Genomic DNA, 20326 nt, shown 5'->3' with positions numbered 1-20326 from the left:
TAGTTGCGGCATTTATTGACCGAGGGAGAGAAAGATGGCTCCTCAAAGATGTCCACATTCTAACATGAGACTTATGAATGTGTCAGCAAAAGGGACTTTGCAAACATGATTAAAATACAGATATAGATATAGATGGGCTCCCCTGGGGCTCAGTCCGTAAAGAATCTGCCTGCAATGCGAGAGACCCAGGTTCCATCCCTGGGTCAGGAGGATCCCCTGGAGGAGGAAATGGCAACCCACTCCAGTATTCTTGCCTGGAGAATCCCAGAGACAGAGAAGCCTGGTGGGCTACCATCCATAGGGTCTTAGAGAGTTGAACACAACTAAAGCGACTTAACCCTCATGCACACATGCATGGATACAAAGATGCAAGTACAACATACAGGTTCTGTGTCTCTAGAAAATGCAGACTAATATACCTATCACAAACAAAGCATTTTGCTAAGCTCTGGCAAAGAAGTAAGAAAGGCTTGAACTAAGGAAAGTAGTGGGAATGAATAAAGAGGGAGAAACTGAGGGTGTGGTGGAGATGTAATCAATAGACCAGGTCTGCTGGGTGGAGAAGAGGAGAGTCTCGGGACACCCCTCCCGGCTTCTACCTTGGGGATGGTGGGATCACCAACTTCATCTGGAAAAAGAAACAATTTACAAATGTATACATAAACGTAATTAATCAAAATAATTTACATCACTTGAAAAAATTTCTAATTAATCTAGAGATTAACTATTTGCTAAAGATAAATTTTGTCTGTGAGATACTCTTCTTTTCTCAGGAGAAACACCCTGGAAAGAAGATTCCCAGACATTAGACACGCAGTACTTTGGAAACAATCTCCAAACCCTTGGATGAAGAGTGTGAGTTTTCTCACCTTCCTCCATCCTCTGCTCTCATTTCACATCCTGCTTTCCCCTTCCTCCTTCCTTCTCCTACCTAGTTCTGTGAGTCATACACGGGAAGGAAAACTATACACAGCATTGGTAAGCACCATAGACTAAAGGAACTGGTAAACTACAGTCAATCTTTGACTCTTAGAGTTTGTAGTTGTTCATTCCCTAGGTCATGTGCAAATTTTTGCAACCCCATGGACTGCACCACACCAGGCTTCCCTGTCCTTCCCTATCTCCCGGAGTCTGCTCAAACTCATGTCCATTGAGTCAGTGATACTATCTAACTATTTTATCCTCTGTCGTCCCCTTCTCCTCCTGCCTTCAATCTTTCCCAGCATCAGGGTCTTTTCAAATGAGTCAGTTCTTTGCATCAGGTGGCCAAAGTATTGGAGCTTCAGCTTCAGCATCAGTCCTTCCAATGAATATTCAGGACTGATTTCCTTTAGGATTGATTGGTTTGATCTTCTTGCAGTCCAAGGGACTCTCAAGAGTCTTTTCCAACAACACAGTTCAAAAGCATCAGTTCTCAGCACTCAGCCGTCTTTATGGTCCAACTCTCATTCATACCTGACTACTGGAAAACCCATGGCTTTGACTGTATGGACCTTTGTGAAGACCTAGCACAATACAGGTGTTAAAATTCAGGTCCACAATGTTCACTTTCCCAAGGTCCTGAAACGAATGGGGGCACCGTCCAGAACTGCAGGTTGAGGGTCTGAGCTTCTCCCAGTCACAAGCTAGCTGCCCCAGTTCACAGACGCTGCTGAATTCATAACACTATTGAGTTGGACACAAAGACAGGTTACTCCTCACAGCAAAAGAAGTGGCCAAAGAGTGAGCATTTTTGTGCCAGTCCCCTTGGCCCCAACCCCATGGAGTGATGTTAAGAGGGCCAGAAAACACCTGGATGTGTGATGTGTTGGGTCATATAAGAGGAACCCTGGGTTCATGAAACCCAATTCTTATTAAAGGACAGTAAGCATATCTGTCTTTTACTCTGGAGAGAGACACACCTCTGTCCTCCTGGGCTGTCTGCTAAACACACATCCTTGGAAAGCGAACAAACAGCAGCCAGTGTCTTGATGGCAAGATGGGTAACCGGCAGGAGATCTCCAGAGAGTTGTTTCCCAACAGCCACGGCTGGATTCAAAGCTGTTCTCCCCTTTCTCCAGCAGAGGTCTATTCTGTTCTGATGCCGAAGCTGAAGCTTAAGCTCCAATACTCTGGCCACCTGATGCAAAGAGCTGACTCACTGGAAAAGACCCTGATGCTGGGAAGGATCAAAGACAAAAGGAGAAGGTAGCGACAGAGGATGAGAAGGTTGGATGGCATCACAGACTCACGGGACACAAGCGAGCAAACTCCAGGAGATAGTGAAGGACAGGGAAGCCTGGAGTGCTACAGTTAATGGGGTTGAAAAGAGTCGCACATGACTGAGCAACAACAACAAATTCTGTTTTGTCCTGCAGTCCATACTGGCACTCACCTCCTGGAGTCTGCACAGACACTACACTGCAAAGCGAACAGTGCCGAGCAAGGCTGCCCTCACGCCGGGGTCAGCTGCACTTCAAGGATTCTGAGGTCCTCCCCCAACTTCTGACCAACTGGTGATAAACTCAGAGGTTCCTATAACCCACTGGTCTCAATAATTTTCTAGAAAAATTCACAGAACCTAGGGAAGCTCCGGTTTTACTATGAAAGTGAAAATGTTAGACACTCAGTCATACCTGACTCTTTGAGACCCCATGGACTATAGCCCACCAGACTCCTCTGTCCCTGGGCAAGAATACTGGAGTGGGTTGCTATTTCTTCCTCCAGGGAATCTTCCCGAACCAGGGATCACACCTGGCTCTCCTGCATTGCAGGCAGATTCTTTACCATCTGAGCCACCAGGGAAGTCCAGTTTTACTATGAAAAGATACAAATCAGGAGGAACAGCCAAAGGAAGAGACCCATAGGGTGAGTGAGGGAGGGGGAGACAGCCTCCCTGCCCTGTCCCTGTAAGTGCGGGCACCTCACCCTCCAGGCCTGTCCACATTCACCAACCAGGGAGCTCTGCTGAGCTCGGCATCCAGAGTATTTGTCGGTGTTTCAGTATATTGGCATGATTGATTAACTTACTGGCTGAGAGAATGAACCCAGTCTCCAGCCCCTGCCCCCTCCTCAAGGTCAGGAAGCTGAAAGTCCCAACCCTCTAATCACGTGGCAAGTCTCCTTGGTAAACCAGCCCCCAGCCTGAGGCCACCTGGGAGCCTGGGAAGCACCACCTCGCTAACACAGCAAAGGCACTCCTATCAGTCAGAAACCTAGGTCTGAACCAGACAAACTGTCTTTTACATCACAGTTATTTTCACAGGAAAAGGTGTATTTGCATCGCCTTTACCCACAAGGCCAAGGTTGGTTTTGAATTGCTGTTACTAAGAGTGTCCTTGAGACTTTTTTAGAGGTCAGACTCCATCTGCAAGTGGCCAGGCTTAAAACAGATACGTTCATTCCAAAGATGGCAACTGTATCTATGACAACTGGTACATTTCTTATCGCTACCTTACTATCTTGTTAAAAATTTGCAAGCAAAAGATAGCAAAGTTTGTTATTTAAAAAAAAAGTTTGAGAGGAATACCAAAGGCTTCTTTGGGCAGCGTTTCAGTTTTACAAGATGAAATTTGCGGGTGGACAGCTTAATACGACTGTACTGCACATTAAAAAGTGGTTTCAATGAAGTAGTTTATGCCACACATGTTCTAGCACGATTTTTTAAAAGAATCCCCCTTGGGTCAATTCCAGACTAATTTAACTTGTGCTCTAAGACAGAATCTTTTCCATTTGGTTACATCAAAGGTGTCCCTTTTCCACTCAGTCATTTGGGATCTTGGATAGCTGCCGGTGATGGGGAGGGAGAAGGTGAGGCCATCTCCCCACTGAGAGAGAATGAATGGATGGATGAATGAATGAATGGTTTGTCGTCCAAGACAACAGACCAATACTAACATCCCTAAGACCCACTTGCCTCTTAACTAACCACGTTTCACCCCAAGGATCAGGACTTAACACTGGTGGGCAAACAGTTGAGCAGCAAGAGCTATGTATTTTAACCATTCTAGCTTTCATGAATATGGATTTTCATGAACACAGCTCCGACTCTAAGCCACAAAGGAAGTTCCACAAGAGTTCCATCTCTCCCCCATCCCCGTCATGGGTACCATTTGAGTTTTCCCACTGTGTTCAGGGGCCAGATTTGGCTTCAAGATTTCCCAACCTTGTAGCCTTTGAGTCACTCGTGACTCCTCTCTCCCCTTTCCTTCCTAAATTTAATAAATTACCACAAATGTGCTTCTTCTTCCAATAGAATGTTCTGCCCAGCCACACAGCGCAAAGCTCTATTGTTGGAGCCACCTTTCGGTGGGGGGTGGGGGGGAGGGGGAATTCCAGCCCCAGGCGTTCCCGAGGCCACTGAAACCTGGGGAGGGACCACTCAGCTCTCACTCCCTCCTTTCCTGATTCACTGGGAGTCCAGAGGGAGGGAAACAGCCAGGCAAGAGCTTCCCACCAGCCCAGAGCCTGGGGAGCAGGGGGCTTTCCCCGGGCGGGCCGGCTCCTGGCAGACGAAGGTCTGACTTCCAAAGCATGGCCTGGGCTGGAGTCGGTCACCGCCCTTTGAAACCCCTTTGAAGCTGGGCAGACGTCTGGCCAAGGGCAAGCTCGAGAGCTCCTCCGCTCAGCCTGGGAGGGGTGGTTTCCTGTCTGCCTTTCCCAGGATGGAAGTGCAGTAACAATCATTTTGCATGATCCTCACTTTAGACACCGAACTCTAAAAAACCAATAAAAATACGCTTGATGTGAGATAACGCATCAGACAGGCCAAGCCTTATTCAACTACTATCCAATAGAGGCCTAGTATCATATTATACTTTATTTTTTAATGTTGTAGAGGCTCTTTCCATCAGAATCAGATTAAACATGTCCAGCTCCTTGAACAATTTCAGATTCTGTTCCACCTTGACTGTCCTTTGATGAATGTGTTTGGGTGGTTGATTTCTCTTAAAACTTGGTGCCCCACAGGGAACACAGGATTCCTGAGGTGGCCTTGAAGGCAAGCTTTCTGTCAACCTAGCCTAAAATCCTTATTCTCTTCCACATAAACTATTCCCAAGTTCAGGCCTTCTCTTCTGGACAAAGAGAATTGGGTTGGAAGGCGCGCGCGCGTGTGTGTGTGTGTGTGTGTGTGTGTGTGGTTTTTTGTTTTGTTTCTCTAGGAGAATCAGAAAATCAGAACTGAAGAGTTCACAGAAATTGCTATTACAGTACTTTCACTTTGTGGGTTCCAGCACATGTGTGGGCCATGAAATCAATTTCAAAAGGTCATCACCAGCTTTTTCTTTAAAAAATGGAGTAGAAGAATTCAGAGTGCATTGTATTTATGAAGGGGAAGAGTTAGTTCATGAAACTTTTGTATCAGATTATGTGTCCATGTGCCTGTGGAAGGACAAGGAGTGTACTAGGTTATGACAATTGAATTTTGGTCAGAAGAATTGAAAGTCACTGGTCTGGCCCAGCCGGGAATGGGCAGTGCCCTGTGATCAACAAGCACCGGTCCAAAACCTAAAGTCAGAGAATGCTTTACACCTGGGCCCGACATGTAGGAACCGCATGACCAGGGGAAGCTGTTAAACTGCATCAGAACTCAGCTCAGTTGCTCATCTATGAAATGGGGAAAACGACAGTACTTTCCTCCAAGAGGCATGAAGGAGAAACACATTAATTCTTACTTCCATGGACTAAGAACATTTCTACCACGTGCCAAGAAACATGCTGTGAATTTTGCCGTTATACTTCTGACCCTCAGCAAACAGCCCTTTGTGTTTGATATTGCTGCTGCCATCTGTCCGATGAGGAAAGTGAGGCAGTCTGGTCCAGCCTGTGAACCTACTCCTTCCAGAACACTGGCCCTCAGTCTGCTGTGATCAGTTGCTCCACTGTACCCAACTCTTTGCAACCCCCGTAGACGGTAGCCCACCAGAAGTCCTCTGTCTACGAAATTTTCCAGGCAAGAATACTGAAGGGGGTTGCCATCTCTTACTCCAGGGCATCTTCCCAACCCAGGGTTCAAACTCACGTCTCTTGGGTCTCCCACATTGGCAGGTGGGTTCTTTACCACTGAACCACCTGGGAAGCCCTCGGGTCCACTGTGCCTCTGTCCAAATGTGAGGACACAAATACTGTGCGTAGCACTGTTAGTACTAAGTACTTAGTCCTCACACCAAGGAGACTTTGCAATTCAGTGCTACTCAAAGGCAGGCTCTCCTCGAGACGAAGAGGGGCTTCTGGACCACAGGTTGTCTCCCTGCTTCCTTCACCTGGGAAGTTGTGCCTATTTGGCTCCACTAAGGAATGTGCTTCATGATGAATTTCAGTGACACCTGGCAGGAGCTCCTGCCTCGTCCAGGAACGGCAACACGCCGTTTCTGACTGGGTGGTTCATGGCCTACGCCCTGAGCAGCACTGCGTGAAATGGCATGGTTACCGCATCACAGCTATCACGACACACATACTCAGATCTCCCCTTTCGTTGTCTAAAGCTCTTTGTATGACTCCATCAAAGGCAGGAAACACATGCGTCCATCCCCTTGTCTGCTTTCAGTCCCCTGAGAGCTCTTGGAACCCTTCTGACGCATACAAGGCAGCCAAGCTCCTCCCTGGCTTTGCGTCACCACACCTGCTAACCTTGCCTTCTGTGTCTTCACGGAAGATGCTGATAATGACATTGACGGAGATCAGCCCAAAGACAGATCTGCTCTCAGGAACAACAACTAGAACGATCTCTAGTCCACTCCAGGCCTGTGTGCCTCTGCGCTGCCGGGTCTGCTTCACTTTCTTCTCTTCTGGTGGTTTGTTTTTTAACTTTCTATCTTACACTGGCGTATAGTTGATTAACAATGTTGTGGTAGTTTCAGGTCTACAGCGATTGCTCTACATATACACGTATCTATTCTTTTTCAAATTATTTTCCCATTCAGATTGTTCAAAATATTGAGCAGAGTTTTCTGTGCGATACAGTAGGACCTTGCTGGTTATCCGTTTTAAACATAACACAGAGGAGAGGGTGCGGAAAAGGGAACCCCCTTACATTGTTGGTGAGAATGCAAATGAGTACAGCCACTATGGAGAACAGTGTGGAGATTCCGTAAAAAACTGGAAATGGAACTGCCATTCAGTTCAGTTCAGTTCAGTCACTCAGTTGTGTCTGACTCTTTGCGACCCAGGCAAAGAGTCCATGGACTGCAGCACACCAGGCCTCCCTGTCCATCACCTACTCCCAGAGTTTACCTAAACTCATGTCCGTTAAGTTGGTGATGCCATCTAGCCATCTCATCCTCTGTCATCCCCTGCTCCTCCTGCCCTCAATCTTTCCCAGCATCAGGGTCTTTTCAAATCAGTCAGTTCTTCACATCAGGTGGCCAAAGTATTGGAGTTTCAGCTTCAACATCAGCGCTTAGAGTGAACACTCATGACTGATCTCCTGTAAGATGGACTGGTTCCATCTCCTTGCAGTCCAAAGGACTCTCATGTCTTCTCTAACACCACAGTTCAAAAGCATCAATTCTTCAGCACTCAGCTCTCTTTATGGTCCAACTCTCACATCCATACATGACTACTGGAAAAACCATAGCCTTGACTAGGCAGACCTTTGTTGGCAAAGTAATGGCTCTGCTTTTGAATATGCTATCTAGGTTGATCATAGCTTTCCTTCCAAGGAGTAAGCGTCTTTTAATTTCATGGCTGCAATCACCATCTGCAGTGATTTTGGAGCCCAAAAAAATAAAGTCTGCCACTGTTTCCACTGTTTCCCTGTCTATTTGCCATGAAGTGATGGGACCAAATGCCACGATCTTAGTTTTCTGAATGTTGAGCTTTAAGGGAACTTTTTCACTCTCCTCTTTTACTTTCATAAAGAGGCTCTTTAGTTCTTCTTCACTTTCTGCCATAAGGGTGGTGTCATCTGCCTATCTGAGGTTATTGATATTTCTCCCAGCAATCTTGATTCCAGCTTGTGCTTCTTCCAGTCCAGCATTTCTCGTGATGTACTCTGCATAGAAGTTAAATAAGCAGGGTGACAATTTACAGCATTGATGTACTCCTTTTCTATTTGGAACCAGTCTGTTGTTCCATGTCCAGTTCTAACTGTTGCTTCTTGACTTCCATACAGATTTCTCAGGAGGCAGGTCAGGTGGTCTGGTACTCCCATCTCTTGAAGAATTTTCCACAGTTTATTGTGATCCACACAGTCAAAGGCTTTGGCATAGTCAATAAAGCAGAAATAGATGTTTTTCTGGAACTCTCTTGCTTTTTCAATGATCCAGCAGATGTTGACAATTTGATCTCTGGTTCCTCAGCCTTTTCTAAACCAGCTTGAACATCTGGAAGTTCATGGTTCACGTATTGTTGAAGCCTGGCTTGGAGAATTTTTAGCATTACTTTACTAGCATGTGAGTTGAGTGCAGTTGTGCAGTAGTTTGAGCATTCTTTGGCACTGCCTTTCTTTGGGATTGGGGCTTCCCTGATAGCTCAGTTGGTAAAGAATCTGCCCGCAATGCAGAAGACCTGGGTTCAATCCCTGGGCTGGGAAGATCCCCTGGAGAAAGGAAAGGCTACCCACTCCAGTATTCTGGCCTGGAGAATTCCATGGACTAGTGCATGGGGTGGCAAAGAGTCAGACATGACTGAGAATTGCCATATGACCCAGCAATCCCACTGTTGGGCATATACACTGAGGAAATCAGAATTGAAAGAGACACGTGTACCCCAATGTTCATTGCAGCACTGTTTACTATAGCTAGGACATGGAAGCAACCTAGATGTCTATCGGCAGATGAATGGATAAGAAAGTTGTGGTACATATACACAGTGGAATATTACTCAGCTATTAAAAAGAATGCATTTAAATTAGTCCTAGTGAGGTGGATAAAATTGGAGTCTATTATAGAGTGAAGTAAGTCAGAAAGAAAAACACCAATACAGTATATTAACACATATGTATGGAATTTAAAAAATGGTAATGATGACCCTATATGTGAGACAGCAAAAGAGACACAAAGAATAGAGATATACACAAAGAGATACAAAGAACAGACTTTTGGACTCTGTGGGAGAAAGCAAGGGTGGGATGATTTGAGAAAATAGCATTGAAACTTGTATATTACCATATGTGAAATATATCACTAGTCCAAGTTCAGTGCATGAAAAAGGGCACTCATGGCCGGTGCACTGGGACAACCCCGAGGGATGGGATGGGGAGGGAAGTGGAAGGGGGGTTCAGGATGGGGGACACATGTACACCCATGGCTGATTCATGTCAATGTATGGCAAAAATCACTACACTATTTTAAAGTAATTAGCCTCCAATTAAAATAAATAAATTAATTAAAAACTAAATATAAGCACTGAAACATGAATAGAGAGGAAGCCCTAGGAAATGAGCTGCTGTGAGGGCTCCATCTAGTGGTGAACAGGTGTCAATGCACTTCGACTGCAGAGATGCTGAATGGAAAGATGCTGGATGGACAGGTATGTCCATTTAACAATGAAACAGAAATAAAGAACTCAGAAAGAGACCCACACAAACACAGTTCACTTTTGGCAAAAGTATTTACAAAGGCAACTTAGTAAAGAAAGTTTTATATTTGCAACAAATATTTCTGGAACAGTGGAGTATCCATGTACAAAAAAGGAAAAAAAAAAAAGAAAAAGAACCTTCACCCATGCCTCATACTGTACAAAAATTAACTCATAATAAATCGTTGACCTAATTCTAAATCTAAAACTTTAAAAGTTCTAGAAGAAACAGAGAAGAAAATCCCTGTGAACTTGGGTATGGTGAGTAGCGTTTATATATAAGCCTAAAAATATGAGTCATAATAGAAAATTTGATAAATCATACCCTTAAAAAATGTAAAACTTTGCTCTGTAAAATACACTGTTAAGAGAATGAAAAGTCAAGCCCCAAACTTTGAGATAAATATTTATATATCCTATATCTGATAAAAATCTCATATCTGTGTGGCATATATAAAGAACTCTTAAAGTGCAAGAATGTTTGAACCACCTTACCCTTTAAAAATGAGCGAACTATATGAAAAGATACTTCTCCAAAGATAATAAACAGTTGGCAAATAAGCATGTAAAATGAAACTTTAAGGAAGCTAAATTAGAGAATTCCGTGGTGGTCCAGTGGTTAGGGCTCCTTGAGCTCTTACTGCCAAGGGCTTGGGTTCGATCTCTGATCAGGGAACTAAGATCCTACTTGCTGTACAGCTGGAGGAAAAAAAGAAAGAAAGCTAAATTAAAACCACACATGGGGACCACTACATGCCTCAGATGGCAAAGTTAAAAACTAACCATGCAAGATGGGTGAAGGTACAGAGCAGGAACGCTCATTCATCATTAGTGGGAACACAAATGACACAGACATTTCGCAAAACCATTTGACAATTTCCTACAGGGTTAAGGGAGCTTCCCTGGTGGCTCAGATGGTAAAAAATCTGCCTGAACTGCAGGCGACACAGGTTCAATCCCTGGGTCAGGAAGATCCCCTGGAGGAGAGGACAGGGTTGGACACATGCTTACCACATGACTCAGAAACCCCACTCCTAAGCAAACTGAAGATACATGTTCCCCTAAAAGCCTGTGTGCAAACTTAAAACAGCTTTATTCCCCAAACTGGAAACAACCCAAATGAGCTTCCACAGGGGTCTGGATATACACACTGTGTCCAAACACACAACAGAACATGACTTGCCCAAACAAAGGACAATCTGTTGACTCACACAACAACCGGGATAAGCCTTAAGTGAATTTTTCTAAATGAAAGAAGCCAGAGCATTTTCCATGTATGTGACCTTCTGGCAAAACGGTGCAGACAGAAGTCAAATCAGAGGTTTCCAGGATTAACTGAGGGGAGTAACTGAGGGGACAACACAGGGACTGTTCGGGGACTGGTGAACATAAATCTGGAAAACGGCAGATAAGATGATAAAGTGTGAATAAATGTTTTCCCATTGGTAGTCTTGCTGTAAGGGAAGTACATGTAAAACACTACATCCAGCAAACAGGAAATATTCCTCCGGTTCAAGCACATGTGAGATAGTCGGAAACTTAAACATAAACAAGCATTAAGTCAAAGGGAAATTCAATACATATTAATATCTTTAAAATTATATGCTGACCAATTATCAGATCAAAATTCAGTAATATTAAAAATCAAGGACCAAAAGATTTCCAATGCCCCCCTCAACACACACACTGCTTTAGAAAATACAAAGCGCACTTATAAATAATTCATGGGCAAAAAGAGAAATCATAAGAAAAATGACTAAATATTACAATTTAAGTGAAGATAAAACTGATACATATTTTTCCATCATCCTATTTGTATATATACACACACATATAAATGTGTGCTATGTAAATATACATGTGCGTGCTAAGTCGTTTCAGTCATGTCCGACTCTTTGCAACCCTATGGACAGTAGCCCACCAGGCTCCTCTGTCCCTGGGATTCTCCAGGCAAGAATATTGGAGTGGCTTGCCCTGTCCTCCTCCAGGATCTTCCCAACTCGGGGGTAGAACTCACCTCTCTTAGTCTCCTGCATTGGCAGGCAGGTTCTTTATGACTAGCGGCACCAGAGAAGCCCATATACATACTTGTAGATATGTATACATATGTACAAATATATGTATATACACAAGTAGGATGATGGAAAAAAGACAAAGGATGAGAAATATAGAAAAAACAGGATAGGTTCAAGAGTGCTAACAGTTGATAAGTTTTTCCATAAAGACTCACATACACAAAAAAATGACAGTTTTATTCTAGAAATAATTATAGAAATTTCCCTACTACTGAACCAAATGAGCTCCCAAACAGACTGGGTTTACTAAGTTCCCAGGGTACTAAAAGAAAATGACCCACACCGAGGTACATGACAGAGAATGAGAGACAGGTATGAGAGACAGATGGTAATCACAAGTATTTCAGAAACTAATCAGAATTATGTGAAATGATCAGGAACAATACGCACCTCTTCTCAGTAAGCCCCTGAAGAGTGCGGTCCACAAGAACAGTGGCATAAACACAGGGGCAGAACCAGATGCAGGAACCAGTGGCAGAACTTCGGAGAAAGTCCCTTTTCCTTTCCTTGTTCAAGCCTCTGATTCCCAGCATAACAGTGAAGAGAAACCCCTGGAGGGGCTCCTGGAGCAGGCCTAGAGCACAATTCTAGATCAGAAAGAGCAGACAGAGAATTCTCCAAGGCTGATCTCTGAGAAAGAAAGGATACCAATCGAATACCTGATGAGTGTGGCCAACAGTGAGAAGAGGTTGAAACTTAAAGAGGAGACCTTGGGAAGCCAAAGAGGATAGGAAAGCAGAAAAACAAGGAAAACAAAATCCAAAAGCCTATTATTAACTTGAGGGAGGAAAAGGCTTGTGAAACAGGAAATGTAATCACGCTATACTGCACCCCTCTTCAGTGAATACTACTTATACATCCATACAATAGTGCAGAGCCTGAGTATCGATTTAATGTAAAACGGTGACCCCAGCTCTCCTAGGACAGAGGCAGAGGACGGATGTGGGAGCACCCCTTATCTTCTGCAGCAGGGAGTCAGCAGATAAACTGAAATACTGAGCAATGAGAATACATCATGGTGATTAGAAATAAAGACATACACATACCTATGAAGGTTTCATGTTGATGTTTGGCAGAAACCAGCACAATATTGTAAAGCAATTACCCTACAATTAAAAATAAATAAGTTTGATTACAAAAAAAATACACATATAGGTGCAAACATGTATGCATACTATATTAATCAAGGAGAATTCTAAAAAAAACAGAAATAAAGACCTTGTAGACTGTGAATTAATGATGCAGATAGTAGGGAGGGATTACTTCTTTAAAATTCTTGGTGATACTTGAAAGCTAATTACTTGTGGTTCTCTGTGGACTACCACAAAATCAATATTTAGAGAGAATGTATATATGCTTAAGTGTTAATACTAAGACAAATTGAAATTAAAGAGCTAAGCATACAACTCTAGGAGTTTGTAAAAGAACACAGTTAATCCAAAGAAAGTAAAATGAAGAAAATAATGAACTAACAGGAAATTAAAGAAATAAGAGAGGGAAAGATAAAGGAAAAGGCTGAATCTTTGAAACAAACCAATAAAACATGTGGGGCTTCCCTCACGGCTCAGTGGTAAAGAATCTGCCTGCCAGCGCAGGAGGCTGAGATTATATCCCTGGGATGGTAAGTTCCCCCAGAGAAGGAAATAGCAACCCACTCTAGGATTCTTGCATGGGAAATCCCATGGACAGAGGAGCCTGGTGGGTTATAGCCCATGGGGTCACAAAGAGTCAAATATGACTTAGTGACTACACAACAACAGCAACACATAAAAAAATAGGTCATAAAAGATACAGCAAAACTTTAAGACATCATAAAAGAATACCCTGAACAGCTATATGCCAATAAACTTGACAACTTAAATGGAATGGAAAATATGAACTGCCAAGAATGAAACTAGAACACTTTCTAGCACCATAATAAACTCAAAATGGATTAAAGATCTAAATGTAAGACCAGAAACTATAAAACTCCTAGAGGAGAACATAGGCAAAACATTCTCCAACATAAATCACAGCAGGATCCTCTATGACCCACCTCCTAGAATACTGGAAATAAAAGCAAAAATTAACAAATGGGACCTAATTAAAATTAAAAGCTTCTGCACAACAAAGGAAACTATAACCAAGGTGAAAAGACAGCCTTCTGAATGGGAGAAAATCATAGCAAATGAAGCAACTGACAAACAACTAATCTCAAAAATATGCAAGCAACTCCTGCAGCTCAATTCCAGAAAAATAAATGACCCAATCAAAAAATGGGCCAATAAACTAAATAGATATTTCTCCAAAGAAGACATACAGATGGCTAACAAACACATGAAAAGATGCTCAACATCACTCATTATCAGAGAAATGTAAATCAAAACCACAATGAGGTACCATTTCACACTAGTCAGAATGGCTGCTATCCAAAGTCTACAAGCAATAAATGCTGGAGAGGGTGTAGAGAAAAGCGAACCCTCTTACACTATTGGTGGGAATGCAAACTAGTACAGCCACTATGGAGAACAGTGTGGAGATTCTTTAAAAAACTGGAAATAGAACTGCCTTATGGCCCAGCAATCCCACTGCTTGGCATACACACCGAGGAAACCAGAAGTGAAAGAGACACGTGTACCCCAATGTTCATCGCAGCAATGTTTATAATAGCCAGGGCAGAGAAGTAACCTAGATGTCCATCAGCAGACAAGTGGATAAGAAAGTTGTGGTACATACACACTATGGACTATTACTCAGCCATTAAAAAGAATACATTTGAATCAGTTCTAATGAGGTGGATGAAACTGGAGCCGATTATACAGAGTGAAGTAAGCCAGAAAGAAAAACACTAATACAATATACTAATGCATATATATGGAATTTAGAAAGATGGTAATGATAACCCATGAAATTAAAAGACGCTTACTCCTTGGAAGAAAAGTTATGACCAACCTAGATAGCATATTGATAACCTATGAAATTAAAAGACACTTACTCCTTGGAAGGAAAGTTATGACCAACCTAGATAGCATGTTGAAAAGCAGAGACATTACTTTGCCAACAAAGGTCCGTTTAGTCAAGGCTATGGTTTTTCCAGTGGTCATGTATGGATGTGAGAGTTGGACTATGAAGAAAGCTGAGTGCCAAAGAATTGATGCTTTTGAACTGTGGTGTTAGAGAAGACTCTTGAGAGTCCCTTGGACTGCAAAGAGATCCAACCAGTCCATTCTAAAGGTGATCAGCCCTGGATGTTCTTTGGAAGGAATGATGCTAAAGCTGAAACTCCAGTACTTTGGCCACCTCTTGTGAAGATTTGAATCATTGGAAAAGACTCTGATGCTGGGAGGGATTGGGGGCAGAAGGAAAAGGGGACAACAGAGGATGAGATGGCTGGATGGCATTACCAACTCGATGGACGTGAGTTTGGGTGAACTCCGGGAGATGGTGATGGGCAGAGAGGCCTGGCATGCTGCAATTCATGGGGTTGCAAACAGTGGACATGACTGAGCGACTGAACTGAACTGAACTGAAAGATAACCCTGTATGCAAGACAGCAAAAGAGACACAGATGTATAGAACAGTCTTTTGGACTCTGTGGGAGAGGACGAGGGTGGGATGATTTGGGAGAATGGCATTGAAACATGTATATTATCATATGTGAAATGAATCACCAGACCAGGTTCGATGCATGATGCAGGGTGCTCAGGGTTGGTGCACTGGGATGACTCAGAGGGATGGTATGGGGAGGGAGGTGGCAGGGGGGTTCAGGATAGGGAGCACGTATACACCCGTGGCAGAACATGTTGATGTATGGCAAAACCAATATAATATTGTGAGGTAATTAGCCTCCAATTAAAATAAATAAATTTATTTTAAAAAGATATTAGAATGTAGTCAAAATATAAATAATTATAAAAATTCTATAGAAACACTTATCTGTAACAATTGCAGCACTAACTGTGTATTACATGCCTGCCTCTGTTTTAAGTACTTACAAATATTATTCCATTAGCTTGTCAAGCTGTCCTCATGCAGTAGATAATATGTTCACCATGTTATACAGATATACCAGGATAAATAACTTGTCCAGGATCAAAGAGCTAGGCAATGACAAGGTAAAGATTTCAAACCAGAGTGTGCAGTACAGAATCCAAGTTCTTAAACACTATGCTATGGCTTAAACTGTTCACACACACACACACACACACACACACACACACACACACACAGAAGGACTGGAAGATAACAAAAACATTTAAAAATGATTATCTTAAGGCAGTGGGAACATGAATGCTTTTCATCATATTTTAAATTGCCTATAATATATTAAATAATTTCTAAACAGAAAAAAAGGAAACAGAATTTGATAATTAAGAGGGGAAAAAAACAGCCAAGTTTCATTCAATAAAGACTGAAGTGGACCACGTAGCATATGAATTTTCAAATCCCATTTTGAGACTTATTACCTAAGATACATCTATTATTGCAGGTCATATTTCCATGATTTGTTAAGACTACACAAAAATACTATTGCTAAAGCTGTGCATTCTATTCCTGTTATGAATTTTCAGACCAAGTAACATATGGTGCATCTCTTATAAAGTTTAATCTGAATTAGTTATTCTATGTTCCTACCCCACCCCCTAAGGTGGGTAGGAATACTGTAAATGTATTTCTACCATTGAAATTTAAGAGTAGATCCACATAATTCAATGCTAATAAGCAGGACTGTTCACTGGAGGCTGAAGGCAATCAAATCCACTTTAGTTTTCAAAAATATATTGTGTAGAATCCTCAGTATTTGAGACAGTCCTCTTACTACTAATAGAAAGTCTCATAATTTTAACAAGAAAATCCTTAAAATTAATAATAAAAAGGAATAGAAAATCAAAGTTGTCTTTAAAAAAATATGAACTGCCAAAATTAACTCAAAAAGAAACTGAAAATATGAATAGACATAAAATATTAAAGAAATTGAATGAGTCGTCAATATCAGAAAATCTCCAGGCCTAAGCAGTTTTAAAGGTGAATTTTACCAAAACTTTGAGGAATGGATAATTACTATCTTTACATTAACCAACTCAAGAAAACAGAAAGAGAACAAAAACTAAACTCATGTTGTGCCGTTTACAAACCTTGATACCAAAAACGGAATAGCGTGAGAAAGGAAGCTTTAACCAAAAGAGTTCCCTATAGCATAGGGAACTCTGCTCAATATCATTGTATGTACGCTTAGCCCTCAGTTGTGTCCGACTCTATGACCTCACGGACTGTAGCCAACAAGGCTCCTCTGCCCATGGAATTTTCCAGGCAAGAATACTGGAGTAGTTTGCCATTTCCTCCTCCAGAGGATCTTCCCAGTCCAGGGATCTAACCCACATGTCTTGCATCTCCTGCATTGGTAGGCGGATTTTTTACCAGTAGCGCCACCTGGGAAGCCAATATTTACATTACAAGCATTATAGTATTTCAGATGAGAAAACTGAGGCATAATTAAGCGACATACTAGGAAATCCTCCCAGTTGCAATGTTGAGACAGGGACAAAAAAGTATCAGTGTCTTCTCAGCTTTTTGAATCTGTTAAGGTCTAAATTCTGAACAAGCGGCTCATGTGCCTGGCTTATTTCAAAAAGAAGCCTTATTAGATGCCATGGTTGAAACACAGGCTGTCAGACACATGGGTCCTTCTTTGACTTTGCTAGTTCATGATAACGTGAGACCGTCAATGAGACATCACTTTACACCCTTTCATACCCTTCATAGGCTTCCCTGGTGGCTCAGATGGTAAAGAATCTGCCTGCAATGCAGGAGATGCAAGAGACTCAGCTTGATCCCTGGGTCTGGACGATCCCCTGAAGAAGGGTCATGGCAACTCACTCCAGCATTCTTGCCTGAGAAATCCAAAGGACAGAGAAGCCCGGCAAATTACAGTCCTTGGGGTCACAAACAGACAAGACTGAAGTGACTGAGCATGCACATATACCCTTCAAAAATGGAATCCTGGAACTCCTCTAATGAAACTAGTCAACATGTCCTCCCTCTTTTCATTCCAAAGATTTATTTCAAATATTTTATGTGCTCAATAACCTTGATTCTAATATTTTAGCGTGACTCTATTCAAAGTCATATTTGCAGATGCAGAATGCTTTTGGCGGTTCATTCCAGTATCAGGGTGATACATAGAGCTTGATTTATACAGGGTTGGAATCATAGAACTGGAAGAGGCCCAGCCCCCCACAGATACAAAGTAGCTTCCTCACTATCATATTCAGGGTCAAAACTAGAATCCTACCCCAGCATCCCCCAAAAAAATTAACCCTAAGGAAAACAAGCTTGAAAACACAGAGGCGTTGTAGCAACAAAAGCCATCCAGAACCCTTGTGTCCAGCCTGGGTTCCTCATGCCGCACTTGCCCCGCGCCACGCCGGCCCCGCGCCATGCCTGCTCCGCGTGAATGTCCCTGAAAGAATGAAAACAACAACAGGATCCTCTCCACTCACAGCTGCTGCAGCAGGACATCACTGGGGATCTTATTTGGGGACCAGAAGTGTGGAGCTGCACACAGACCCCTCTCCCTCACCATGAGCACTAATGCAAACCAAAAGTGAGTTGTTTGCTCTTCCTCCTTCCAAGATAAAGCATGTTCAGTTCCTCATCTCTATAACCAGCTTATCTTCAAAGAATGTTGCAAGGACGTGAATGTATTCTGTTTCATGAGTTTTTCTTACGTACCGTGACACGTTCATACTGTGACAGCAAGTGATCCGACAAAATTGTACATCTCAAATCCCACAAAGAAAAAGGGAGGGAGGAACAATACTCTAAGACACACTTAATGACCTTTCGGACATCTTAGCTGACTCAGTGGTAGTATTCCAATACACATAATTTTTTTTAAATCCTGTGATCCACGAATATTTCCTTTAGACACTTCAAACAAGTATGAACACCACACTGGCTCACATGAAAATCTCACTCTAAACCCCATTAAAATAGTTTTCACTTCTCTACCCAAAATGGAGATTAATAGAGGCTGAGATTCTAGTTACTAGACAGAAATGTCAAGCCCTTCCATGTGATAATTTCTTAATAAACTGCATTTTAAAAAATTCAGAATACTATGATTTGCAATGTACCTACATGGTTTTTCATTAAGCATAAAAATTTGAAAAGGCTTAAGTCTTAAAAACAAGAAAGTAAATTGAAAAACTTAGCTTAGTGAAAGTGTCAGAAAAAAAATTTGAGTTCTAATTCAAATTTTAATATTTTTATTGATATTTTAAATACCCACTAATATTTTTAGAGTCTGAGCAGCTCATATAATAAAAACAAAATAGAGAGTTTTCCTTCCTTTTGTTGTCCCTCCTGGTTCAAACTTCTTATAAAAATGCACATCCCTTCCCCATCAGATGCTAATGTTGAGTCAGGGAGAAAACAGGGACCATCGTGGGGGTGCCCACTTTCCATCCACCAGAGAGCGATGCACTTTGCTTTGGTACCATCCTACGCTCCATCTCTTGCTCTCAGTGAAACACACCCATCAGAGGCTCTGTGCTTTTTCACTTCTGAATTCCATTTACAACCTAGATCATCCACTCTCCTCCTCTACCACATTAAACATGCTCTGGAATTCCCTATCTTTAATAAGGAAATAAAAACCCCTCCTTTCTCCCCAAGTCCAGCTTCAGCTCTTCCTCCCATACCTTGGCTCTGTAGAGAGTGGTCCACAGTCCTGGGTTCATCCCTTACCCATTGTATCCATACCTCATTCTGTTCCGTCCCAGCTGGTCCACTGAGATTGCTCAGGTCAGCAAACCCCAGTTTGCCATTTCTGTTCTTTGTAACTGAACACCCCCAATTTAGCCGGCCCCCAATTTAGTGGCTGAGCACAACAATGTAATATGATGTCCCAGCTGCATGGGTTCTCCTGTGAGATCTGTCCTAAAGTTGCCATTTCAGTGCATATGAACATGGAATTCTGACCAATAAGATCAATGGGTCTCAGAGTAAATCACTTAAAACTTTGCATTATGGTCTCTGCAAACTGATGAAAGTAACTATATGCACCAATCGACGCTGAAGAGTCCTTGGGCTCCAGGACTAGAACACATGTAAGAAGATTTTCAAAATAGTGAAGCTCCACGTCACTGTTGGTTCCTGTTTCAAACACGTTTGGGACCAAAAAGAAAAAATAAAATATCATGGGCTCAGACTGAAGATTATGTTCCCTCCAGTATACAGAAATGTTTGCAAAGCTTACACAATGCAGTCTATGATTAGAGTTTTGTAAGAATAGAGGGAAAAAAACTGGGTATAAAAAAAGAATAGATGATTTTTTAAGAATTAAGAAATATAATTGAACTCTTTGCTCTTCAATGATAGGGAAATTATGTCTTTGTCAATATGTTATACATTAAATACAGGTTTTAAAAATGTAGTAGTTACACAGTTATAACATGTGCTGGTACTGATAGGCTGAAAGAAGTTGCTCAGTCGTGTCTGACTCTTTGCCACCCCCTGTATGCCACCCCATACAGTCCATGGCATTCTCCAGGCCAGAATACTGGAGTAGGTTGCCTTTCCCTTCTCCAAGGGATCTTCCCAACCCAGAGATCGAACCCAGGTCTGCCGCATTGCTAGCAGATTCCTTGCCAGCTGAGCCACAAGGGAAGCCCAAAAATACTGGAGTGGGTAGCCTATCCCTTCTCCAGCAGATCTTCCCGACCCAGGAATCAAACTGGGGTCTCCTGCATTGCAGGTGGATTCTTTGCCAA

General features: G+C 42.4%; 1 protein-coding gene across 1 annotated transcript in view; it reads right to left on the bottom strand.

Annotated features, from left to right (window-relative positions):
* The window catches only part of LOC101114620 (uncharacterized), a 205001-nt gene that overhangs the window by 144368 nt on the left and 40307 nt on the right, over positions 1-20326 (bottom strand). Inside the window, exon 2 of the mRNA XM_060393410.1 lies at positions 12620-12679. The gene's annotated coding sequence lies outside the window, so the exon portion shown is untranslated. The remainder of the gene's footprint in view (positions 1-12619; positions 12680-20326) is intronic.

The sequence above is a fragment of the Ovis aries genome, chromosome 9, assembly GCF_016772045.2.
Source record: "Ovis aries strain OAR_USU_Benz2616 breed Rambouillet chromosome 9, ARS-UI_Ramb_v3.0, whole genome shotgun sequence".
Classification (NCBI taxonomy): Eukaryota; Metazoa; Chordata; class Mammalia; order Artiodactyla; family Bovidae; genus Ovis; species Ovis aries.
Note: the sequence above shows the minus strand (reverse complement) of the source record. Positions and strands in the feature narration are given on the sequence as shown.